This window comes from Cervus elaphus, chromosome 2, assembly GCF_910594005.1.
Source record: "Cervus elaphus chromosome 2, mCerEla1.1, whole genome shotgun sequence".
NCBI lineage: Eukaryota > Metazoa > Chordata > Mammalia > Artiodactyla > Cervidae > Cervus > Cervus elaphus.
Window position 1 is genome coordinate 16180191 of NC_057816.1, and position 27854 is coordinate 16208044.

Sequence of the window (27854 nt, forward strand, 5' to 3'; positions counted from 1 at the left end):
GGGGATCGGGATGGGGAATACATGTAAATCCATGGCTGATTCATGTCAATGTATGACAAAACCCACTACAATACTGTAAAGTAATTAGCCTCCAACTAATAAAAATAAATGAAAAAATAAAATAAAATAAAAATGAAAATGAAAATGAGCAACAGAAAAAAAAAAAACATCTTTACTTAAAACAGATAAGATTTTCTATCTTAGTCAGCAAAGGTAATCCATACTTTATTTGAAAAATTGAAGGATATACAGATGTGTTGGATTTTTTTTTTAGCAACCAAGCACGCTAAAGATGAAAAAGTATCTTTTATGTACCCTTGTTAAGGACAAGGAGAGATATCTGGTTCAAAACTATCTTTGTTTTTAATTTAGAAAAATAATGTACCAAAGTAGAAGACTCAAATGCATCTCTCTTCACTTGTTACTAAAATAAATTATAAAAGTTTAGAAAAAAATAATGATATATTTTTAGGAAAACTAAGATTGAAGAACAATCTATTTCCTAAAATTAACTAGAAATTGATGCTTCTTACAAGGCAAGTTGAGCTGGATTGAATAAATAGAGATATTTTCCAATCATGACAAAACTTATCCTTATGAAACAAGATAACAAAGGAGGAAAGAAAAAAGTATACATCGCCTTTACTATCTGTCTCCTTAGATAACAAGGCTTCAACCAAGGGAGGACTGAACAGCCATTACTAATATGGCTAAATGAAAGGATGCACTCGTTAGTTATCTACTGCTTAGTAACAAGTTACCTTAAAACTCAGGGGCTTAACACAGTAAATATTTATAATCTCACACCATTTTTCTAAGTCAGGAATCTAAGAGTCGCTTAACTAGGTGGTTCCCACTCAGCGTTTTTCATGAGGCTGATGTCAGGGCATCCCTTGAGGCATCACCTGCAGGCTTGACTGGGGCAGGAGGATCCACTCCCAAGGAGACTCGGTTATGTGCCTGGCAAATCAGTACTTGATGAGGCAGGACCTGACCGCACGACCTCGGGTTACGGCGTCCTGCTTTCCCTCAGAATCAGCTGTCCAAGAGCGAGGCGAGACACAGCAAAGGTGTCTGTATGACTCAGCCTTGTGGACCACATGCCTCTCAGGTGTATGCTGTGGTCACAAAGCCAGTGCTCCTGCAATGAGGACCTGAACATTAGACGGAGAGCACCGGGGCCTCTAGGAGGCTAGCTACCATAATAGATTATCTCAGATAGCACAATGGACTTGCAATACCAGCGCAGCTTCAAAGCCCATCAGCAGATACCTATTCCTGGACCCTCATTTATGCAACTTTGCCCATCATGACTGTATATCAGAAATTCCAGAGGATGATGAAAAAAGCACCATTTCAATAAAGCAGACATGTAACAGGGAGAAGCCAGTGAACTGCTGGGAAATGAAGCAAGAGCTTGACACCACCATATATATTTCAGGAATAGAACTAAAAGGGCATCCAAACATTATCCAGAGGCAGAGGGTCAGGGCAAGGAGGTGTCCGCTTACCACAAGATTGTACCATTTTTCTTCCTCTAGGCATGGATGTATGCGTGTGTGCTCAGTCCTGTCCAACTCTTTGCAACCCGATGGACTGTTGTAGCCCGCCAGCCTCCTCTGTCCATGGAATTTTCCAGGCAGGGATACCGGAATGGGTTGCCTTTTCCCATGTACCATTTATTCAGTGTCCCCCAGTGGAAGATTGTACCATTTTTGGAGAGTACATACTGAAAGAATGTTGCAGAAAAGAAGAAAAGAAAGACAAAAGAATTTCAGGAAGAGAGTACTTTAAAAATTGCTTCCATTGTACAACATTGTGTATACACTTAATGCTAATGAAGTATACACTTAAAATGGCTAAAATATAAGATTTATGCTATGTATATTTTATCAAAATTAAAACAAAATTGATTCCCAGGACCCTAGTAAAAATTAAAAAAAAAACTGTCTAGCAACCTCAAAAGATGGCCTCATAAAAGGACTTACGGAGGAAAGCTGAAAAATAATGCCATAAGGTCTGAAGGAGAGTTAACAAGATGAATTCAGAAGTCCAAGAAGGCAGATAAGGAAAATGAGCAAGGGGGCTTAAAACAACAATGAAATTTAAAATCTACACTGGGCTTAGAACACACGAGATGTGAAACTTCAGAAAACCAAATCAATGATATAAAGTCCAAAGCTGAGAAGCTCTCCCAGGATATATAGAAAAAGACAAATAGAAGAATTTAATAAGAAAGAGGGAACCAAAAAAAAGATAATGGATGTGAAGAAAGGGAGTAGAGAGTCAACTTGGGTATAATTAGTGTCCTCAGAACAAACGGCACAGAACCAACAATCGAGCTTTCGGTAAATACTCAGTTCCTTGTGCCTGATAAAGGGAGCCCCAGGCTTCCCTGCTGGCTCAGATGGTAAAGAACCTACCTGCAATGCAGGAGACCCCAGTTCAATCCCTGGGTTGAGAAGATCCCCTGACCCAGGAAATGACAACCCACTCCAGTATTCTCACCTGGAGAATTCCACGGATGGAGAGCCTGGAGGGCTACCTACCGTCCATGGGGTTGCAAAGAGCTGGGCACGACCGAGTGACTAACACTCTCACTTTTCACACAAGAGGAGGAATTGAGCACAAGACCCATGTCCACATCTCAGGAAAGAGGTTTAAACCCAAAGATAAAGACAGGAATGTATTCATACCTCGAAGTAGCAAATGAATTAGTCATAAAATTCCAAGACTTGGAAAAGGCCTCAGTGTTTTGCCTTCCAAATGCCAAATATTGATCTAAGGAGACAGTAATACAGGAATTTTGAGGATAAAGATGGGACCTTTGGGCTTCAGACTCAGGAAAGATGCCAAATCACACTTGGTGGCAACAAAAAGGTCTTCCTAGGTATCTGCTCCTTGAAGGATGCTGCGTATGCTTATTACTGTGTTTCCAGCACCTACCGCAGCTGCTGTTGCAAAACAGATTTTCAATAAATATTTATCACATGAAAGAAGAAATATATCAACAATCGGAAAAGACAGCATTCACACGTCTTTGTGGTGCGCTTGTTAAAACGTATTCTAAACCACTTTGAGAGGAAACAATGGGACAGATTGACAAATGGTACCTACAAGAGACTCATGAAAGGAGTAGTGAGAACTGGATTTTAAAGAGATGAGGCTGCAGAATTGCAATAAATCAGACAATTAAGCTAACTGAAAGTACAAATGTCACAATATACATAGTCCTGGATTATAAGTTCAAAATGTGACTTTGATAAAGCCTCAGAGTGTTGAGGCAGGATGAGGTTGGCGGGGGGGTGGGGGGGGTGGCCCCTTCAATTCTTGTCTCAAATGGGAGCACGGGAGAATGCATTTTGCTTGGCCTGAATAATTAGAGTCACATAGGTTAAAAACACTTCTGGGAAACCTACATGTAAGCACCAGGATGAATAGAAGCATGATATATTCATTTCACAAAAACTATAGAGGATAAAAGGGGGAAAATGTATTTCAAAGAGCACAAAGTATAAAACACAGAGACTACTAGATAGAACAAAAGCAGAAAACAAAAAGATGACAAGGAAAAAACACATCAGTTCTAATAATACCTGCAAGTGGGTTAAACTCCCTATTAAGAAGAAAGGCTCAGAGTGGATTAAAAAAAAGAAGAAAGCATAATACATTTCAGTTCTGTTTATAAAAGATATACCTAATCAGAATAATACAAGTGTTTCTTCTAAAGATGAGCAAATGACTTTTAGTATTAGAAATCAAAGTAATAAATATAATATTAATGTCAGATAATGTTGAATGCAAGATTTAAAAACATTGAATTCTGAAAAAGGGTCACTTATATAAAGGGAACAACTCATAGGGAAGCTTTAATTATTTTTAAACCTCATTCATGAGATATATAAAGCAAAAAATATTGGAAATGCATGAAAACATAATATTGAAATCTCATAGTATTCACTTTTAGGATTTGAAATAGCTCAGCTGAAATTCTATCACCTCCACTGGCTTTGTTTGTAGTGATGCTGTCTAAGGCCCACTTGACTTCGGACTCCAGGATGTCTGGCTCTAGGTGAGTGAACACACCATCTTGGTTATCTGGGTCACTGAGATACTTTTGTATAATTCTTCTGTGTATTCTTGCCACCTTTTCTTAATATCTTCTGCTTCTATTAGGTCCATACCATTTCTGTCCTTTATTGTACTTAGCTTTGCATGAAATATTCCCTTCGTATCTCTGATTTTGTTGAAGAGATCTCCAGTCTTTCCCATACTATTGTTTTCCTCTAATTCTTTGAACTGATCACTGAGGGAGGCTTTCTTATCACTCCTTGTTATTCTTTGGAACTCTGCATTCAGATCGGTATATTTTTCATTTTCTCCTTTGCCTTTAGCTTCTCTTCTTTCCTCAGCTATATGTAAGGCCTCCTCAGACAATTATTTTGCCTTTTTGCATTAGTTTATCTTGGGGAAGGTCTAGGTCAGTGCCTCCTGTATAATGTCATGAAGCTCCATCCATAGTTCTTCAGGCACTCTGTCTATCAGATCTAATCCCTTGAATCTATTTCTCACTTCCACTGTATAATCAAAGGGTTTTCATTTATGTCATACCTGAATGGTCTAGTGGTTTTCCATACTTTCTTCAATTTAAGTCTGAAATTAGCAGTAAGGAGTTCATGATCTGAGCCACAGCCAGCTCCCAGTCTTGTTTTGACTGACTGTACAGAGCTTCTCCATCTTTGACTGCAAAGAATATAATCAATCTGTTTCTGTATTGACCATCTTAAGACATTCAATGATGCTGTTAAAGTGATGTACTCAATATGCCAGCGAATTGGGAAAACTCAGCAGTGGCCACAGGACTGGAAAAGGTCAGTTTTCATTTCAATCCCAAAGAAAAGCAATGCCAAAGAATGTTCAAACTACCACACAATTGCACTCATCTCACACACTGGCAAAATAATTCTCAAAATTCTATAAGTGAGGCTTCAACAGTACATGAACCAAGAACGTCCAGATGTTCAAGCTGGATTTAGAAAAGGCAGAGGAACCAGACACCAAATTGTCAACATCTGTTGGATCATAGAAAAAGCAAAAGAGAGTTCCAGAAAAACATCTACTTCTGATTTATTGACTATGTCAAAGCCTTTGACTGTGTGGATCACAACAAACTGTAGAAAATTCTTAAAGAGATGGGAATACTAGACTACCCTATGTGCCTCCTGAGAAATCTGTATGCAGCTTAAGAAGCAACAGTTAGAACCAGACATGGAACAATGGACTGGTTCCAAATTGGGAAAGGAGTTAGCTTATTTAACTTATGTGTAGAGTACATCATGCAAAATGCCAGACAGGATGAAGCACAAGCTGGAATCAAGATTTCCAGGAGAAATATCAATAACCTCAGGTATGCAGATGATACCACCCTTATGGCAGAAAGTGAAGAGGAACTAAACAGCCTCTTGATGAGAGTGAAAGAGGAGAGTGAAAAAGCTGGCTTAAAACTCAACAATCAGAAAACTAAGATCATGGCATCCATTCCCATCATTTCATGGCAAATAGATGGGGAAACACTGGAAACAGTGAGGGACTTTATTTTGGGGGGTTCCAAAATCACTGCAGTTGGTGACTGCAGCCATGAAATTAAAAGATGCTTCCTCCTTAGAAGAAAAGCTATGACTGACCTAGACAGCATATTAAAAGTAGAGACATTGCTTTGCCAACAAAGTTCCATCTAGTCAAAGCTATAGTTTTTCCAGTAGTCATGTATGGATGTGAGAGTTGGGCCATAAAGAAATCTGAGTGTCAAAGAATTGATGCTTTGAGCTGTGGTGTTGGAGAAGACTCTTGAAAGTCCCTTGGACAGCAAGGAGATCAAACCAGTCAATCCTAAAGGAAATCAATCCTGAAAATTCATTGGAAGGACTGATGCTAAAGCCGAGACTCCAATACTTTGGCCACCTGCTGTGAAGAACTGACTCATTGGAAAAGACCCTGATGCTGGGAAAGATTGAAGGCAGGAGGAGAAGGGGATGACAGAGGTTGAGATGGTTGGATGGCATCACCAACTCGATGGACATGAGTTTGGGTAAACTCTGAGAGTTGGTGATGGACAGGGAGGCCTGGTGTGCTGCAGTTCATGGGGTTGCAAAGAGTCAGACACGACTGAGCAACTGAACTGAACTGAACTGAACTGATTATCCACTTTTGGTTTTATAAACTTTGAGGAAGCCAACAATTCAGTATGGTTATATACAAACTGAATAATAAAATTATCTCTGTGTATGGATATACATCTATAGTATATGATATTTATGGAATAATTTTTATATAATGTTGATAGTAATGGAAAATGGTACACTTTGGAAAAGCATTTGGAAATTTCTCATAAAGTCAAGTGTAAACCTATATGACTTATCAATTCTACTCTTAAGTATTTACCCAAGAGAATTAAAAATACATGTCCATGAGAGGACCAGCTACATAGCAGCTTTATTCATAAAAGTAGAAACAATCATTGTGCATTAGCTGGCAAATAAACAAGCAAATACTGGTATATTCATATAATGGAACACCACTTAGCAACAACAAACAAACTTCTAGAGAAAAACATGAATGAGACACAAAAGCTGAGTGAAAGGAGGCTGAAACAAAAATATGTAGTCTCAGACTGTATACATTTTGTTTATTTTTCTAGAATATAAATACATTGTGTGTTATGTGTGCTTATGAAACTCTAGAGAAAAGTCTACTACATAGTAGCTGAAAGAAGGTCAGTGTTTGTCTCAAGTTGGGGTGGAGATGAGATTTGCATATGAAAATAAGGAGACTTTTTGAATTGAAGGGAATATGCTGTATCTTAATTAAGGTGGTGGTTACAGCCATGTATACATTTGTCAAAACTCACTAGTTATAGCTGGAGGAGGAAATGGCAACCCACTCCAGTATTATTGCCTGGAGAATCCCATGGACAGGGAAGCCTGGCGGGCTACAGCCCAGGGGACCACTGAGTCAGACACGACTGAGTGACTGAGCGTGTTCACACCAGTTATGGAGGGATCTGGAGGGTATTATGCCAAGTGAAACAGGTCAAACCAAGACAAATGCTGTATGATCTTACTTATATGGAGAATCTAAAATATTAAAAACACACACACACACAACTCATAAAAAGTTATCAGATTTGTGGTTATCAGAGGTAGGGAGGGAGGTGGAAGATTGGATGAAGGTGGTCAAATGGTGCAAACTTCCACGTATAAGATAAATAAACTCTGAGGAAGTAGTGTACAATATGGTGACTATAGCTAACATTACTGAATGGTATGTTTGAAAGTTGCTAAGAGAGTAGACTGTAAAAGTTCCCTTTATGAGAAAAAAAAAATCTAGGTAAATGAGGGGATGAGTGTTAACTAAACTTACTGTGTTGACCTATGCATGCCCTTGTGCTGTATACCTTAAAATTATTCAGGGTTTTATGTTGATTATAGCTCAATAAAGTTGGGAGAAAAAAACCCTCACTGGTCCACACTGAAAATGTGTGCATTTTATTTTGTGTAAGTTATGAAAATACAAAAATTGACTTTTTAAAAAAGACCATGTTCTTACTTTCTATTCACTGCCTATTCAGCAGCTTATGATTTGCCTTCCATACCCTACATAAACCTCATCTCACATCAGGGTCATGTGGATAGAAATGCATACATACATATATAACGAAGTATAGATGTTGTCTTGGTTCTGAGGCTTTGTGTTGATCAGGATAATGAGTAGAGCTGCAGAATCAGGAGTTAGCAAGCTAGGTCAATTTACCTTAGAAAGTTAAGCTATCACTGGACCAAGAGAAGATAGATATATAGTTTAGGTAAGAAAGCAGAGATCTGATTGCGTACAGCAGTGATCCTCAACATTTTTGGCACCAGGGACCGATTTCATGGAAGATAATTTTTCCATGGACCAGGGGTGGTGGAGATGGTTTCAGGATGATTAAATGCATTACATTTATCGTGAACTTTACTTCTATTGCTATTACATCAGCTCCACCTCAGACGTTAGTCATTAGATCTTGGAGGTTCAGAATCCCTGATCTAGGGTTTTCATTAGATACAGAGAAAAGACTGGTAAAAACATCATTCAACTATTTTACTAGCTGTTATATAACACTTGTTGGGGCCACTTTGAAAGATTTTGGTAAAGAGTTAGCTTGTGTTAAAATATGTTTATTCTCTTCTTGTGACCAAACTTGATTCCTTGTAATGCAAAGTTATCATTGGACCGGCTACACGTGGTCCTAAATTTTATTCAGGTTACAAAAATTTCACTTTCTAAACTCCAGCAACACTAGGCTGCTCATACATTCCCAATTACACCATGTAAATTCTTCAGTTCAGTCACTCAGTCATGTCCAATTCTTTGTGACCCCATGGACGGCAGCACACCAGGCTTCCCTGTCCTTCACCATCTCCCTGAGTTTGCTCAAACTCATGTCCATCGAGTTGGTGATGCCATCCAACCATCTCATCCTCTGTCATCCCCTTCTCCTCCTGCATTCAATCATTCTCAGCATCAGGGTTTTTTCCAATGAGTCAGTTATTCACATCAGGTGGCCAAAATATAGGAGTTTCAACTTCAGCATCAGTCCTTCCAATGAATATTTAGGACGAATTTCCTTTAGGATTGACTGGTTTGATCTCCTTGCAGTCCAAGGGACTCTCAAGAGTCTTCTCCAACACCATAGTTCAAAAGCATCAATTCTTTAGTGCTCAACTTTCTTTATAGTCCAACTCTCACATCCATATATGACTACTGGAAAAACCATAGTTTTGACTAGATGGACTTTGTCAGCAAAGTAATGTCTCTGCTCTTTAAGATGCTGTCTAGGTTGGTCATGTAAGTTCTTATTTCTACATTTTTTATTTTGCTGTCTTCACCACCTGGGATATTTTTCTTCTCCTCCTCCTCACTCATACTGTTCCCTTTCCTTTGACTAAACTCTGACCGATTTTTGAGTCATATTAGTAGTCACCTCTTCAGGAGGCCATCCCTGACTCTCCCATATTTCCCAGTTGGATGCAATGATCCTGTTCTGTGAACACACATGTACCACATTGCACTGTAACTATATATTACCATGCCTGCATCTTTCACTAAATGCAGCTCCTTGAGGAACAGTATCCTGCTATTTATCCTTCTAACCCCATCATCACACACAGTACCTGACACATAAGATCCACTCACTAATTCTTTCTTGAGTAATTGAACAAGTGCATAAATAAATAAATAATTGAAACAATGTTGTTTCCGGTGGCCATCAGTTTAACCAGTCCCGGTTCCCTCTGTAAAATGCATAGGTTACTCCCTGTATTAATTTATTTTTCTGCCCACATTTAGACAGAAAGTCTTTGTGAACACCATATGAGATTAAATCAACGTGGCAAGTCACTACGTTTAAGGGATGATTTTGGTGATGACAGGGGTGACAATGATGGCGATGTCATTGCAGTGTTTTACAGGATCAAATGTGTAGTCAAATGCAATAAGAAGTCAAGAGGGTCGTGAACAAAGACTTGGCTGGTACCAATGGACAGGAGTAGTCATGCAGGATGTCCAGAGAGACAAAGCTGGAAGGATCCGAATGGAAAAGGTGGGGGAGGGGCATGGTAAATTGGGAGTTTGGGATTAACATAGACACACTACTGTACATAATATGGGCTTCCCAGGTGGTGCAAGTGGTAAAGAACAGGCCTGCCAATGCAGGAGACCTAAAGGATGCAGGTTTGATCCCTGGGTTGGGAATATCCCCTGGAGGAGGGCATAACAACCCACTCCGGTATTCTTGCCTGGAGAATCGCATGGACAGAGGAGCCTGGTGGGTTACAGTCCATCGGGTTGCAGAGAGTCAGACATGACTGAAGATACCTAGCACGCACACATAGATACAATAGACAGCCAATAAGGATCTACTATATAGCACAGGGAACTCTACACTGTATTCTGTAATTATCTATATGGGAAAATAATCTGAAAAATAATGATATATGTGTATACATATGTCCTGTTAAATTGTTTCAGTTGTGTCCAACTCTTTGCAACCCCATGGACTGTAGCCCTCCAGGCTCCTCTGTCCATGGGATTCTCCAGGCAAGAATACTGGAGTGGTTGCTATGCCCTCCTCCAGGGGATCTTCCAGACCCAGGGATCAAACCCATGTCTCCTGCACTGTAGGCAGATTCTTTACTGCAAAGCCACCAGGAAAACCTGTGTGTGTGTATGTGTGTATTCAGTTTGCTGAATACTTGCAACTTTAAGGGGAAGAAAAAGAAGCATAAATAGATCTTAAGAACAAAGGCAGGTGAGATGTGATTGCACAGGTCAGGCAATCTGCTGCAGCAATGCCATGAGATATGGACATGCAGGCGGGCCAGTCAGATGCCTCAGCACAAAGGTGTCTCCTGGTCCCTTTTGGAATCCTGCTGGGCACTAGACCACCTGGGCTCCCAGGAGTGCAGCTCCAGCTGGAGGTGGCTCCTGAAGCTCCAGGTACATTTCACCTTAGCTGCCGTCAGACATGCTGGAAACACTGGGAGATTCTTAAACTACAGCTCGAAGTGTGTGGCCATGCCTTTGCTCCAGCCCCCTTCTGGCCCCTGGAGACAGGAAGTGCTGAGGGAAAGATACTCAGAGGGTTGCCGGCAGCCTGGAGCAGAGGCAGGAGTCAGAAGACTGGGGGGATGCTGGGAGGGGGAGAGGGAATGGCAAGGGGTGCAGCCTGGCCCGGGAGGAGGAACCTCCAGATACCCTGGGGACTGATATCCGGTGGACCCCTGCAGCCAGCGATACTCTGAAAATAAGGCTCCTTCCTTCATTAGCAGTGCTGGGAGCATCCTTGCTGCCCACAAGGGAGACAAAGCCTTTCACTGCAGATGTAATTACTGCATCCGGTTCCAAGCGTGCAGGGACACATAAGCAGTGGCTCAGTGGAGCAGGAGGAGGCCCGAGGGAGTCCTGAGCAGAAAGCATTTCTGGACGGCAGTGCTGTGGAGAGGGGAGGTAAGCTGAACAGAAGGAGGGTGGGGAGGAAGAGAATTCTGGAAGCAGAGGACAGGCAGTTCTGATTACATCAGTTACTTCACTAAACGCTGCTCTTAGGAAGCAAAATCATCCAGAGAATCATTAAAAGAAACCATTTCTAGCACCCCCAAGGGAGTGACTCACCAGTAAGTGATTCTGGAGTGGGGAAACTGTTGATAAAATAAGAAAAGGGAAAAACAAAATGAAAAGACAGGAAGGGCTTCAGTGCCCACCTCTTCTCACTAATGAGGCTTTGCAGGCTGCCAGGAGTGGGGTGAGGCCCTTGGGCTTTGCTTCAGGTGGTCCAGGGGAGCTCAGATTCCCACACCTCCTCACAGCTCTAGTTCCTGAGTGCGGGAGTCATTCACAGCCTCCAGCTGGGAAGCCCAGATTCAAAGCGGCAACTCTTTTCGCTTCAAGATTTCACTTCACCTTGATCCCTCTCACGTCCAGTGGGGGTTCCCTCTCAGAGGCTGGGTCATTCGAAGACTGGAGGGCCCCTCTCCAATTAAATCCTCCACTTTATATCACAATGTGACTTCCTGTCTCCTCCATCCATCCCTCCTCTGCCTCTCATAGGAACAAAGGCAGTAATTAAGCACGGTCACTATCTTGAAGGGCTTTCCTCATAGCTCAGTTGGTAAAGAATTCGCCCTCAGTGCAGGAGACCCTGGTTTGATTCCTGGGTCGGGAAGATCCCCTGGAGAAGGGATAGGCTACCCACTCCAGTATTCTTGGGCTTCCCTTGTGACTCAGGTGATAACGAATCTGCCTGCAATGTGGGAGACCTGGGTTTGATCCCTGGGTTGGGAAGATTCCCTGGAGAAGGGAAAGGCTACCCACTCCAGTATTCTGGCCTGGAGAATTCTATGGACTGTGTAGTCCATGGGGTCACAAAGAGTCAGACACGACTGAGGGACTTTCACTTTCACTCACTTTCACTATCTTGAAGAAGGAAAGAATGTCCCCCACCTCTGCCATCCTTTCTAGAGTCACACCTTGACCTCTTCCCTCAGGAGGCAGGACCTGGCACTGGGGAAGCCTACGACGGCAGGTGCCCTGAGGATGAAGACTGGATGGAGACGTTGCAGGGATGGGAGCCCAAAATTGCGGCATTTCACAGATTCATGAGCATAAGATGCTAAATTCACTCGCACGGTATATCCAAACTGAACTGTACATGCCAAGGTGAGTCATCCCCACTCCTCGTGTGCACTCTGTTTATAAAGCTACCGAGCTTTCCAGCACAAGCCAGAGGTTCTCCACAAGGACAGGGTGGGTCAGGAGATGAGGACCACCTTCCACATCATGGGTCACCACCCGCTGGAGACCCAGCCTGGGGGAAGCCTCGCTCTTGGGTAAAAATATGGCATAAAGAAACCTCAGCAGTAAGACTCCCTGGTGTCCGGCATGGTGGGCAGTTTTAGAGAAGAATGGACTAGGAGAGATGGTGGGGAAAAGAGAGAAAAGCATGGGATAAGACTAGAAGTGCCCCCAACCTTCTAATGCAGATCAGACTTGAGTGTCTGTGAAACCAAGCAGGACCCTGTGGGGCTCCAGGCCATGAAAGCCTTTCTGTGTCCCCTATTTCTTGACTATTGAAAATAGGCTTCATTCAGCCTCGGTGACTTTCCCGAGTTCCAATAGGCAGATTCAAACAGTGGCTAGTAGAGAAGGGCCGGGGGGGATATGCAGTGATAAGGAAGGAGCAGTCAAGGAACAATAGCGAGCCTTGCGGGGCAGGGTCCTGCTTCCCCCTCAAGGGATACACAGAAATATTATTTTTGAGCTGTTTTGCAGATACTGAAACCCCCTCCAAGTGGAAACAGTTAACTGTGTGCTGCCCACAAGCACTAGACCGCAAATGCTTTGGGACAAGAAGGTTGATGATGCTGACTCCTCCGAGTTACCTCCCCACCAACCAATCAGAAGAATTTCCATGAGCCGATCATACCCTCCTCTTTGCACCATTACTATAAAACTCCTCACTACCACCTCCAGGTTGAGACACAGTTTTGAGGGCATCAGCCCACTGTAGTCCCCTTCGCTTGGCAAAGCAATGAAGCTATCCTTTTCTAATGAACCTGAAACTCTGTCTGTGAGATTTAATTTGATGTTGGGGTTCAGAGGTTGCATTCAGCTTCACCTTCCCCACCCAGTCTTCACTCCATGCACCAAACTCCCCCTTTACCTCCCAGACATTGCTTCCTAACATCTGGAGGCTAGTCTCAGAGGACCTCTGCTACCCCTACCTGTCCCCTCATTTCCTCTTGGCTTCAATAAGTCAGGTACAGGACTGACGGGTAAGCATTCAGTCATTCAAAGGTGGCCTGTAATCGCAGGCATTGTGCCAGGTGCTGGGAACATCACCAGTGTTTAAACCCCTTACCTGTTCTCTTCTGTGTGGGGAGGGGAGAGCTATCTTCTCTGGGTGGGATGGATCTTAGCATCTCAAGGAAAAGTCAGTGAACCTGTGAAACAGTTGATTAAGGTAAACCACGCCTTTGATCCCAGAGCAGCCAGAGAGCTGGGCAAGTACTGAGGCTGGCGGATGCCGCTCTTTCATCCTCAGTGGCAAGCCTGCTCCACAGCCCATGGGATCACCTGGATGGATGCTGTGTACGTGATGTACTGAGGTGGTGATGAACCCTTGGTCATCACTGATTGCTTCAAGACCCAGAGCCACAGTCCATGGGCCTATCTCAGCCGGATTCTAACTGATTTAAATGTGGAATCCCCTTAGCAACCCAGAGCTCCTTAGTCAACTCCCAGGGTCTCCCGACTCCCATGGGTCCCTGACTCATGATGGAGGTAGTGGCCTTGAAATTAACCAGGAACCCCTGGCAGCTCCCTCACTGCCTGCTTTCTATAAAGAAGAGCCTTTCCCTGGTGGTGAGACCCCTACCACACCACATGGCAACATCATGTTTACGAGTCCTTCCCCACTCCCCTCTGAGCTCAGAGCAGGGAGCGTACTCTGCTCAACTGGCTCACACACTGCCTGTCCAGCACGTGGTGAATTTAACCAGAACTACTTTGGCTTTAAATAGTAGAGACCCAATTTAAAACAGTTGGAGCAAGAACAGGCGATTGAGAGGAACTGTGGTCCTAGAGATGTAGAGGCTTTTAGGAAGAGATGTAAACTGCAGGGCAGAAGGAATACTAAGAGGTACAAGTGCTCGTGGCTGGCCCTGAGATGCTTCCCATCCACCATCAAGGGTGCCCATCCGGGAAGTAGGGAGGAAGCTAACTTCTTTGATGTTCCTTCAACAGCTGTCCAGATGTAGGAGCTCCGTACCTAAATTAAAGTCTATTATTTCCAGAGGTGGCCAAGGTGCGTGAGTGTGAAGCCAGGCTGGTTATTTTCTACTGAAGCCTACAATTTTTGTTCAGCAGCAAAAGTCACTGTGGACCCACCGCTGAGGCCAATTAGATCTACAGCACTTATAAAGCTGGTCTCAATTTTATCACTGTCCAACTGATTTCAATGGCATAATTTGATATCGCAACAGCGTAGTGAATGCTTTGTAACAGACGGCAGGCAGCCCTGGATGCCTTTCCAATTCTAATTTTACTTTTGAGTTTAGTTGGGATTTTTACTTGTGAGATACATGTTAATATCCCTTCTTACATTATCATCTAAAGAGTATTTGGAATAGATACTTCCAAATTCCCTTTACCCTTCCTCTGTAAAGAAGCATATTGCTACTGACTCCTTCCTGGTTGGTAGTGGGGAAATGGAGACAAAGGTTTAGTGATCCGGCAGATTTACATAGATAATGAGTAGATCAGACATGCATGTTCCTGGTTAAATCCTGACACCAGAACATCTCATTTTTGCATATTCTAGTGACTTTAGAATAAAGACCAAATTCTGTAAATGGCTCTGTATGATCCAGCCCCCAACTCCCCCACCCTAGCCCATGGTCTCTCCTGCTATCTACATATTCAAGATGTGGGTCTTTCAGGTGTATAGATAGCAAAGTGATTCAGTTTCACATACATCATTTTTTTTTTTTCAGATTCTTTTCCCTTATAGGTTATTACAAAATATTGAGTACAGTTCTCTGTACTACACAGTAGGTTGGTTATCTATTTTATATGTAATAGTGAAGGCTTCCCTGGTGCCTCAGACAATAAAGAATCTGCCTGCAATGCAAGAGACTCAGGTTTGATTCCTGGGTGGGGAAGACCCCCTGGAGTAGGAAATGGCAACCCATTCCAGTATTTTTGCCTGGAGAATCCCATGGACAGAGAGCCTGGTTGGCTACTGTCCATGGGCTCACAGAAAATTGGACGTGACTGAGCAGGCATGCACACACAGAGAGTGTGTATCTGTTAATCCCAAACTCCTAATTTATACCCCTTCTTGCTTTCCCCTTTGTTAACTATTATAAATCAACTATATCTCAATTAAAAGGAAAACTGAAAAAAAGATTACTTTGTCATAGAGGAAAAATGAAAGCTCTCTGCATTAGCAATTAACTCAGGTAAAATGCAACTGAAATATTTCTGATCTTTCCCAGTCATGTGAAAATAAACTTAGGATGAGTTTTCTTCTTTTTTTTTTTTTTAATTTTTTTATTAGTTGGAGGCTAATTACTTCACAACATTTCAGTGGGTTTTGTCATACATTGATATGAATCAGCCATAGATTTACACTTATTCCTCATTAAAAAATATGACTTAGAAATAAAAAGACAGGGTTCTTCGTTTCTTGAAAAGCCACACCCCCGTCACCTCAGGGCATTCACACATGCTATTCCCCTCACCTGGAAGGTTTCCAGTTGGCCTGGCTCTATCACAGAATTGTATCCCCATACTTCATTGCTATTCATCTTCTTTTTCTTGGTCATGCAACGTGGCTTGTGGGATCTTAGTTTGCTGACCAGGGATCAAACCCCTGTCCCCAGCAGTGGAAGCATGGAGTCCTAACCACTGAACCCCCAGAGAAGTCCCTCCTATGTCTGTTTCAAGCATCACTATCTCAGGAAAGACTTATCTAGTCTAGCTCACACCACTCTGTCACTCTTCCTTAGAGCAATTGCCATACTCAGAAATTACATATTCTTGATGATCCAGCTAATGACTATCTATCTAGCTCCCTGACTAGACTGTAAGCTCCAACAGGGCAAGAATTACATCTGCTTTGCACATCATTGTTGCTATAGAGGGAAACAAATATTCTTAATGCATCGAACAAAGGAATGAATTAATGCAAAAGAGAGGACACCATCTTACAGCAGATATCAGGTGGCATTTCCAATTCCAATTTTGCATTTGAGTTACTGGGGTTTTTCACTTGGCACTATCGTCATTCAGTCACTAAGTCATGTCTGACTCTCCGACCCCATGGACTGCAGCACACCAGGCCTCCCTGTCCTTTACTGTTTCCCGGAGCTTGCTCAAACTCATGTCCATTGAGTCAGTGATGCCATCCAGCTATCTCATCCTCTGTCACCCCCTTCTCTTCCTGCCTCAGTCTTTTCCAGCATCAGGGTCTTTTCCAATGAATCAGCTCTTTGCATCAGGTGGCCAAAGAGCTGGAGCTTCAGCTTTAGCATCAGTCCTTCCAGTGAATATTCAGGACTGATTTCCTTTAGGATGGACTGGTTTGATCTTGCTGTCCAAGGGACTCTTAAGAGTCTTCTCCAGCACCACACTTTGAAAGCATCAGTTCTTCAGTGCCCAGCCTCCTTTATGAGCCAACTCTCACATCCGTACATGACTTCTAGAAAAACCACAGCTTTGACTATCTGGATCTTTGTTGGCAAAGTGATACCTATGCTTTTTTTTTCACTTGGTATAATGCATGTTAATATCCATTCTTATTTTTATAATCTAAGAAGTCCAGGGAAGAAGGTAAGGTTGCCCCAGGGAAGCCTTATTTCTGATCTATATTGTTGACCCACTTGGTGTGAAGACGGTGAGAAGCATTAAGTATAGTCACACATGAAGAATCACAGCTCAGGATCTCATGATGACTTGTGCTAAGGTAAGTTATTTCGTCTGGGCCCATAGGAAGAAAACCCTGGGGATTATTTTATTTCCTAATCAGGGCTTCTCCCCAGGGAGGAAGAGATGAGGGTACTCCCAAGGCGTTGAGCCCACATTCCTAGTTCCCCAGGCTTTAGCTCATCAGGGAGCTAAAGCTCATTTGGAGCCAGGGTCAGGGCCATCAGCGACATCAGCTCCACACTGATGTGGTTGCCCGCATCCCTCTGACAGGATGCTCTGCTCTCCCCCTGCTCACACAAAAGAACTTCAGTCTCCCAAAGAAGAGATTCACAGGGATTTATGACTCAATCAACTCACCCAAAAGGAGCATAAATGGGATTAGTTTTAATATTGTTAAGTTGCAAAAATACAGGCATATGTGCGTGCCAAAGCGAAAATGTACGCAAGCAAAGGAGGAAAACATATGGGTGCCCATATGGCGAAAAGCACATGGCTAGACCTTCACACACTTCTCATTTACAACAAGAACCAAAGTTAGTGAACATAAATTTGCTTTGCAAAAATATGAGAGGAACAGCTTGTTTGCCCATAACTGTTCCACTGAACAAGATAGGGATAACCTTGATTTCTCAACTCAGACACCCCTTTCTCACACTCCGGGGATTAATTAGGCTCTTCACACAGCTTCAGATTAGAAACAAGGATCCTGGCTGCCTCACAGAGAGACAGAGAAGTGGGCGCAGGACTGGGTGAGCCAGTGGGTCAACTGACAGGCAATCCCATCTGTGGCTGGCACTGGGACCTGGGGTGACTCAGAAGAGAAATGAGGTGGGTGGGTCTCCGCAGGTTTACCTTAACTGAAGCAGAGAAACCATGGAACCTACAGCAGACAATGGCAGGGAAGTGGTTCCCACTCTCAGCACAACGCTGAGTGGCGGCTAGAAACTGTCCAGATGCAAGAAGGTAGGTGTGGGATTAGAGAGGAGAATGTAAGCGCATGGGTGCCCCAGATAATAAGCAGAACTTGATAAAATACATCACTTTATACTGTACCTGTTCAGTCTTTGTATATCAGACAAAGACAGACTTGGAAAACAAGGCCAATGTTCCTTTCACAGATCTTCCACTTTAGTCACCTGTGAGTCATTTGCCATTAACTTTTTCAAGCCTGTTTCTTTGCCTGGGAAATATTTCTTCTCTGACCTATTTTAGAGGCTTGCTATAAGCCCTCTTGAAATGATGCGTGTGGAAATATTTTATAAACAGGACATTCTTACATAAGCATGTTGTTAGTGGAAATCTAGAGGTTCATCTTACTTATGATTCCTGGTTTGCACTTTTTTAATTTGAAGTAATTATGGATTTAATGGCAACCCACTCCAGTACTCTCGTCTGAAAAATCGCAAGGATAGAGCAGCCTGGCAGGCCATAGTCCACGGGTTCTCAAAGAGTTAGACACGACTGAGCTCCTAAGCACACACACATACAAAAGGTTGCAAAGATAGTAGAGAGAGGTTTGTGTGCTCATCGCCAGCTCCCCCAATGGTGGCATCTTTTCTAATTAAAGCACACCGTTAAGGCCAGGTGATTGATTGGGCATGCCACAGTTAATCACGTGATGGGGCTGAGATTTTTTTTTTTTTTTTGGATGTACCCATTTTTTATACCTTTTTGTCTAATTCTAACATTTCATCATGCATATCGATTCATCTAACTACCCCACTAATCGAGGCATGGAGCTGTCTCCTCACGGCAAAGCAACTGCTTTGAATAACTTCTCTCCCTCCCCTGCCCCAACTGCTGGCCATCACTGATAGGTTGTGCATCTTGACACTTTTTCCATTTAGGGACTGTTTTAAAAGTGGAATCATACAGCATCCTACCCTTTGACAATGACTCTGTGCATTCCTATAATGCCCTTGGGTCTACCTATGATGTCAACTGACATAATAGTTCATTTACCTTTTATTGCTGAAATACATTTCAAGGTGTGGGTGTAACCAGACACCACTTGAAGGACAAGTGAAGTGAAGTCGCTCAGTCATGTCCGACTCTTTGCTACCCCAAGGACTGGAGCCTACCATGCTCCTCTGTCCATGGGATTTTCCCGGCAAGAGTACTGGAGTGGGTGGCCATTTCCTTCTCCAGAGGATCTTCCTGACCTGGGGATCAAACCTGGGTCTCCCACATTGTAGGCAGACACTTTACTGTCTGAACCACTAGGAAGTCCTTGAAGGACATTTGGACTATTTCCAAGTTTGCCTATTACAAATAAAACTGCTGTGTCATTCTGAATTTTCAGGTGGACCAGGGAGGCATTGAATAACTAATGAATGACTCATGATGTTAAAGAGTATGAGACAAAGACTGAGGTAGGCATAATAACGCATAATAAGAAAGGCACAATTATAAATATTAGCACTCTCCTTTCAAGGCTACTGGGGCAGTAAATTAGCTAAAACATGTAAAGTGTATAACAGGGCTTGACATACAGTAAGCATGATGTTAACATAACCAGCTCTCAGGATGGCTGTAAGTTACAAGGATTCTAAGGAGAAATTTAAATTAAAACATGGCACAGTGGCGACTTAGAACACTGTTGGCAGCTCATGTGTGTGTGTCCAGTGCAATTATAATGGTCCTGCTGATCACCTGAGGAAGTTGGCATAAATAGCCCCATTCTGCAGCCTAGGAGATTGGGGATCCTGGAGATGATGTGATTTTTCTAAAGTCACTCAGACAGTTAACTGCTTGGGCCAGATTTCAATCCCAGGTTATAAGAATCTGAAGGGTAGCTCTATCTAGAAGCTGAAGCTCCGATAGTTTGGCCACCTGATGCAAAGAGCTCACTCACTGGAAAAGACCCCGATGTTGGGAAAGATTGAGGGCAGGATGAGAAGGGGTCAACAGAGGATGAGATGGTTGGATGGCATCATCAACTCAATGGACACGAGTTTGAGCAAACTCTGGGAGGTAGGGAAGGACAGGAAAGCCTGGAATGCTGCAGTCCTTGGAGTCGCAGAGTCAGACACGACTAAGTGACTGAACAACAACAATCTAGAAGCTAACCCTGCCAGCCACGAGGAGTTGACACCTATACATGAGTATGAGTTGGCGCTTCCTTTATTTGGAATGTGAGGGACTTGGTAATTTCTTTTAAGACTTTCTTCTCAAGGACATCCAGCATGAAAAATAAGAGTTGGAGTAGAAACATTCTGGGACCAGTATATCTGCCAACCTCAACACCTGGCAGAGAGGACAGGAGAGAGACAGACCTGCTCAGCTAGGTCAGGACCAAGGATGAGGATTTTGCTGGAATTATCCCTCTTAGATGGAATTCACTTGTCTAGCACTGTCATATCCAGAACAAAGCTGCACACACTCCCCCCGGGATATGCGTGTGCTTGCTAAGTCGCTTCAGTCATGTCTGACTCTGCGACCCCATGGACTGTAGCCCTGCAGGGGCCTCTGTCCATGGGATTTTCCAGGCAAGAATACCGGGCCCTCCTCTAGGGGACCTTCTAAGACCCAGAAGTCTAACCCACATCTCTTACATCTACTGCATTGGCAGGCAGGTTCTTTTCCACTAGCGCCACCTGGGAAGCCCCAGGATATGTGTGAAGTGAAGTGAAGTGAAGTCGCTCAGTCGTGTCCGACTCTTTGTTGACCCCATGGACTGTAACCTACCAGGATCCTCAGTCCATGGAATTTTCCAGGCAAGAATACTGGAGTGTGTTGCCATTTCCTTCTCCAGGGGATCTTCCCGACCCAGGGATCGAACCTGGGTCTCCTAGACTGTAGGCAGACACTTTACTGTCTGAGCTACCAGGATATGTGTACTTAACACTTACTCCTTATCTTGTTTTACTTGCTTTTATTTTAGATTAAATAGTCTTTATTCTTTATCCTTTTTACAATAAATTTGAATTTTTTTACTTTTAATGTTTTTAGTTTTTATGTTTTTGCTTGATTTTTAAAATCTTTTGTTTTTGATTAAATATAAAAAATACAGTTGTCTAACACAACATTGTAAAGCCACTATACCTCCAATAAAATTTAAAAAATAAAAAATAAAGATTATGTTATGGAGACAAAGCTATCACTTATTCTTGAAAGCTCCAAGTTTTTCCTCAGAGAATGCCCTCCCCTACCACGACCTTCTTAGTCAGGACTCATCAACTTGGTTTTGTGGGCTTTTTTTTTTCCCCCCAAGGAGGAATTAAAAATACTTTATCTGTGAATTCAGAAACACACACAAGTTATCTTTACAGTTCAGTTTACTATATAGAAATCATTTGGGTTTTATATTTTCAGTTAAATTCTTAACTGAGATTACAATATTGTTTTTAAAAAAAAACATTGCTACATTAATTTAGTACTTTTTGTAGCATACCAAACTGAAATGAATGTGAAAGTGCTAGTCACTAAGTCACGTCAGACTCCTGCGACCCCAAGGTCTATAGGTTGTCAGGCTCCTCTGTCCATGGGATTCTCCAGGCAAGAATACTGGAGGGGGTTGCATTCCCTTCTCCAGGGGATCTTCCTGACCCAGTGATCGAACCCAAGTCTCCTGCATTGCAGGTGGATTCTTTACCATTGAGCCACCAGCAATACATACAGATGTTCAAACTTCAGATTTATGGCACACAGTCTTCAAATACAACACAGACATTCCTTAAAGTTACCATATCATTCACATGTCATACTCGCAATTCTGAGCTGTTATACACAGAATAGCTCTCCTTTAAATACGGCAAAATTGACTGCCATGAAGCTCAAAGTTGTATAATCAAGCCAAGGACTCAAAGTTTTGCCATCTCTTAAAAGATTTGGCATTTATGGACCAAAATGCACAACATGTAAAGAAGGTTAGGAACAATTCCTCCTCCTTATTACAGTTTATAAAAAAGAGAGAGAAAGAGAAGTAGATAGAAAAAAATGCAGATGCTAAAAGGCACACATGGCTTTAGGGAAGCATTGATAATTCTGATACGAGAGAAGGAAGGAGAGACAGAAGAGCTATAAAAAACTGAAACAACAATTTAAACAGTATTTTAGGGCCATGTTAGTTGTTATCCAGACCTCAAACACTGAAGCACAAACAATTGATATGTACGATGTTATTACAGTTTTTAAAAGGAGGCCAAATGACACCCACTCTACTCAAGAAAACAGAGAAGCCCGTAATACATTTTTAAACTGCTTCCATCAACGACCACTCACGTTAAGGCATAAAGGAGTCAGCTTCAGTTACTTGGAAAACTCACTTCTGTGAAATTGCTCACTCTCTTGTTCCCTGAGGTATTACTGTATATGAATCGACTGTAGCAGCAACTCACTCACAGGTGAATAGCTGTCATTTTTAAACCTCCATGGAGAGGACACAGAAAAGAAGACTTTATTATCCCTCCCAAACATCTGGCCTTTCCAAACATGCCCTGGAAATGGGACGAGGTATGGAGGCACTGCAGCGGGGTACATGGCACCTTGAAAGAAGACCCTCCTTCCAACCCCACAGCCTGGCCTCCCTCCTCCCACATGGTTTTCACATGACTCACATTTTTACATTCCATGAACGCTGCTTCTCCATCCTTCCAGAAGGGAAAAGAAAATCATTCTTGGAACCTACCTGTCCCACCATGTATCCCAAACACACTGGCCCCTTGCCTGTCCACTTCACTGGCCTGCCCCAGGACCTGCCCATTTCCCCCTGGCCTGGGATTCCAGCATGATCCTAGTTTCTAAGCTGCAGATCACTCAGAGCATATTTCCATGTGTGTGAAGTCTATTAAACAAGTGCCACATTCTCTAGTAAATCCAATAAATACCTAAAATAAATCCAATAAGTACCTAAAATAAAAATCTAGAATACAAAAACCTAAAATTCGGAAATAAAACCTAAAAATACCTAAAAAATCAAGTTACTTTAAAGGGGCTCCAAGGAAAGTGGCAATGATGGGTACATTGACATCATGGAAACTGGCAAATGCCACCAGGACTCCCTTCCCTGCCCACCCTGAGCCCCAGTCAATTTTTAACATTTACCAGCAGTATGACCTAAAACTCTGCCTTTTTCAGCTATCATTTCAGGCATAGATCATATTCCTGTGTTTTGAGCTGAAATTTTCATTCATTGTGTCTATGTAATTTTTTTTAAGATTTTTTTTTTGATGTGGAACATTTTTTAAAGTCATTATTGGATTTTTACAATATTGCTTCTGTTTTATGTTTTGGTTTTTTGACCATGAGGTATGCGGGATCTTAGCTCCCTGACCAGGGATGGAACCCATGTCCTCTGCAGTGGAAGCAAAGTCTTAACCACTGGACTTCCAGGGAAGTACCTATGCACTTTTTATATTTCAGAGATTCCTCACAGTTTCAGATCCACAAATGCTTCCTATTCTCTAGCGTGATCATGAATTTATTCACCTTTACCTTTTCTTCCATAGTTTCTTGAGATTGGCATGTGCTTAGTCTGTCATCTTAAACCATAACCACAATTCTTAATCTTTAATAATCTGGTCATTAAAATATTCTTTTTCTTAATGGAACTTGGTTATTCATTCTTGTATATAGTACCCAAATTTAAACAATCATCTTCAAACATTGCATTAACATTTTGGAACATAGCTGCCCAGTAATCTACATTCTCTGATGCGATTTTGTTGGAATTTCAAAGGAAATGCCATTACAACTTCTATTTCATACTCTTGCTGGCCGAACTAAACAGTCAGTTGTTCTAAAAATGCTATTTGGTGTTCAAGTTGTATCAGCTGCTCTTCTAAACCTTTACAAACAACTTCCCAAAGTCTCCTTAACTCCAAGTAAGAAGGAGTGTCCTTCTAAAAGTAAATATTGGTGGTCACCTGCAGGTGCAAATTTGAAATGTGCAAATCTCCCAGGTTCTAGTGCTTGTCAAACTCTAGAAACAATGCATTGAGTTTATATGTTGAAACGTCATTGGAAGGGGAGAGAGAATAGAAGAAAAAAGAGACAGCAAAGTGAAGGCCAGAGCAAGGGAAAGACAAAAAGGAATTTGAAAGTTGAACATGGGCTGGGAGACTTAAAAGAGAGAGAGAAAATGTAAATTTAATATTCTTTTTTTTTTTTGAGGCTGAATTCCAAATACTGTGTTATATAAAAGATTAAGAATGTGGATGAATCTTCCATATTTTAAGTGGGAAACAAACTTTACCGCAAAACCATTATAAAGAATTGCTTTAAAACATTTCCATAAAATCAAAGTGCCTTTCGAGAGACTCCTAGGCTGAGAGAACTGTGTGTTTAGGACCAAATAAATGCATTTTGGGATTTCAAGCACTTATAAAGACATCTGATTTTACCAAATACATAGAAGCTGGTCTGATGGTTAGACATATTTTTGTATATAACGTAAATAAAAATTCTCTCTGACTTAAAGCAAAATTTCCATGGGGCCTGTATCTTTGGGAACACAAGCTACCGCTGTGTTTATATTAAAGTTGAGCTTCCTGATACCCCTTATGATTCCTTTAATATTCTTGTTAATATTACTTTACAATATTGACATTTTGGATTTCAATATCTGAGGTCTTTACACAAAGGGTGTCTGGGGATTTATTATCATTATCTTTCCCTATAACAAGGCAAGCACTGAAATATGTGTTCTCAATGCACATGGAGAACATTAGATGGTGAAATTTTGAACAACGATCCTGGTAAAAAATCCAGTGTCCACTTATAAGTGCTTCTCGCATAGTTAATGTTCCAAACTAGGGGGGCACCTTTGGGTCATTATTCCTATATCTATATGTGTTTAGTTTTTAAGTTTTATTGGGATTTAATTCACATACAACAAAATGCACTTATTTTTAGTGTAGCGTTGATTAATTTTCACTAATTTAAGCAGCAATATAACAACCACCCTGCTCAAGATTTCCATCACCCGCCAAAAAGCCCCTTGTACCCCTTTGTAGATAATTATTCAAAACCCTTACCCTACACAACCATTGACTTGATTTCAGTCATTCTAGATTAATTTTTGCCTGTTATAGAATTTCATATGAATGACATCAGTGTCTAAGTTTTTGCTTCTTTTCTTTAGCATAATGCTTTTGAGACTCATCCATTTTCTTACATGTATCAACGGTTTGTTCCTTTTAATTGCTGAGAAGCCATCTGTTGCTTAAATTTACTATGATTTAGCTATTTTACCTGTTGAGGGTTCTGGCTTCTCGTTTGAGGCTATTACGAATAAAGCTGCTATGAACATTTGTGTACAATTCGTATCTGTGGACATAGGTTTTCATTTATCTTTGGTGAATTCCTAGAAGTGGAATTGCTGGGTCATATGCTAAGTGTGTGTTTAACTTTATAGCAAGGTGCAAACTGTTTTCCATAGCGTTGATACTATGGAGAATGCAGCTGTTTAGTCTCTTTCCTGTTTGCCCATTTTTGTTTCCTGTAACCTTAAAAGAACCTAATTATACAAATGAGATCATCAGGCAGTTTAACCTAACTCGGGACCTGTGCTCTCCTGAATGTAAACCATGCCTCCTCTAACCTGCTGATTCTTTTCCTAGATAAAAAGAAGACCAACTCTCTGCCTCTAAGACCCCTCCCTTCCGCCATCAAGCAATCCTGCAGGCAGATCACTCAGGGGCAAGACAAATGAAGAGAGAGTCAGCCAGTCCATACGCAATGGAGATATAGAACCCAGACTCGCACCTTGAAGACTCACTGATTCTTCCCCCTTCTTCCCTTTAAAAACTCTCCTAGCCCACAGAACCCTCAGAGTTGGTCTCTGGACATGAGCCCAACATTTCCCCAGATGGCTGGCTTTTCTGATCAAAGCACCTTTCCTTTCCACTGATGCTTGCCTCTCAAATTACTGGCTTTTGGAGGTGAGCAGCCAAACCTGAGTTAGGTAGCAATACCATTTCACAGTCCCCAAGTCAATGTATAAGAGTTCAGTTGCTCTACAACCCCACCAACACTTGATATGGTCATTATTTTTAATTTTTGTCATTGTAGTATTTGTGTAGTGCAGATCCATTATGGTTTAATTTTAATTTCTAAGACACATACATTTAGCATATTTTCATGGGCTTATTCCATTCATGTATCTTCTTTTGTGAATTGTCTGTTTCAATGTTTTGTTCACTTCAAGGTAAGTTGTTAGCATTATCAGAATTCTTCACATAGTGTAGATGTAAAATCTTTGTCAGGTATGTGTATGGCAAAGGTTTTCACCTAGTCTTTGACTTGTCTTTTTGTTTACAAAATGGTGCTTTTAATTTTGATGAACCCAGTTATGAGCTGAATTTCATCCTCACTCCCACCAAAAAACAAAAACAAAAGTACAATACCTAGTCCCAGTGCTTCAGAAAGTGACCTTATTTGGAAATAGGGAATTTACGGAGGTAATTAAGATAATTTATTGTTCAGTCACTCAATCACGTCCAACTGTTTGCAAACCCACAGACTTTTTCTTCTGTGGGATTCTCCAAGCAAGAACACTGGATGGAGTAGGTTGCCATTCCCTCCTCCAGGGGATCTTCCCAACCCAAGGATCAAACCCACGTCTCCTGCATTGCAGGTGGATTGTTTACTTCTGATCCACCAGGAAAGCCCAATTAAGATTGTATGAGGTCATACAAGAACAGCCTCAATCCAGTATGTTTGATGTTCCTATAACAGGGGGATATCTGACCCAGGAAGATGCACACAGGAAGATGCCAGCAGGGATGGGTGATGCACCTACAAGCCGGGAAACACCCAAGATACCGGAAAAGGACTAGAAGTTCGAGGAGAGGCATAGACAGACCTCCCCTCCCAGGTCTCAAAAGGGACAACCCTGCCTACACCCTGATCACAGGCATCCCGCCCCCAGAACTACAAGGAAATACATTTCTGTTGTTTAAGCCGTGAGGTCTGCAGTACTTCGTTATGGGAACCACAGAAAAATAATACAAAACACATTTATCATTTTTCTCTTACGCTTAGAGCTTTTAGTGACCTAGCAAGTCCTTGTCTAGTTCAACATTCCCAAGATTTATTCTTAGGTTTTCCTCTAGATTTATATTATTTTTATATCACACACAGGCACACTCCACACATTTTCCTTTTCACTGGGTTTCACGTTTAGATTTTCTAATGCCTGAGAGAGCACTTGTTTCTTATAGAATTTATCATAGTTTCTGTTAACAGGGTAAATACACCAAGTGGCTCTTTGCCCATCTCTTCAAGTTCACCTCGGAGTAAGTTCTATTTCCAAGAGGATAAGATCCGCTGTTCTTCAGGTTCCCTCCCTATTAAGTTGGCGATGACCACAGCTGAAGTCTTAATACCAATCACCGAGTTCCCAGCACAGCAGGTGCAAGAGTACTTAACCCTCCCTATCGCCCTTCTACCACTCTGGGCAAATGTTACGAAAACAGTGAGGAGGAGATCCTCTCTCTCCTGGATGTACAAAAACACTAATATTTTCAGTGCACTTTCTAGCTTTCTGACACTCTACTTCAGGAAAGGACAGGCCACCCTCTGATGCATGCATCTCCACCTTGAGATATTAGTGTCTCTGTTGTAAGTTACTCTCATGGTACCTCTGTCCTTCATAGTTGGGAAAACAAAAAGCTTCTAAGGAAGGTCATGAAAGGGCCTGGGGAAATGATTCAGTAAATGTTCTCTATAAATCCTTCAGAATTCCAGTGACAGATGCATGTGGTCTGTTTGCTCTTCCATCACGACGCTACAAATACAGCATTGTTTTCTGACTCCTCAAGCCCTGTTGTGCATTAGAAGCAAGGCTTCACTCTACCAACTCTGAAAGCTTCCTCCAGGGAAATGCC

At 42.0% G+C, this 27854-nt stretch overlaps 1 protein-coding gene and 1 long non-coding RNA gene across 7 annotated transcripts in view; one reads left to right on the plus strand and one right to left on the minus strand.

Annotated features, from left to right (window-relative positions):
* The window catches only part of OPCML (opioid binding protein/cell adhesion molecule like), a 1025210-nt gene that overhangs the window by 72894 nt on the left and 924462 nt on the right, over positions 1-27854 (minus strand). The gene's annotated exons all lie outside the window — the stretch shown is intronic.
* On the plus strand, positions 10983-13137 carry LOC122674695. The gene is made up of 3 exons (XR_006335021.1): positions 10983-11046; positions 12084-12255; positions 12868-13137. It is a non-coding gene; the product is annotated as an uncharacterized LOC122674695 (long non-coding RNA).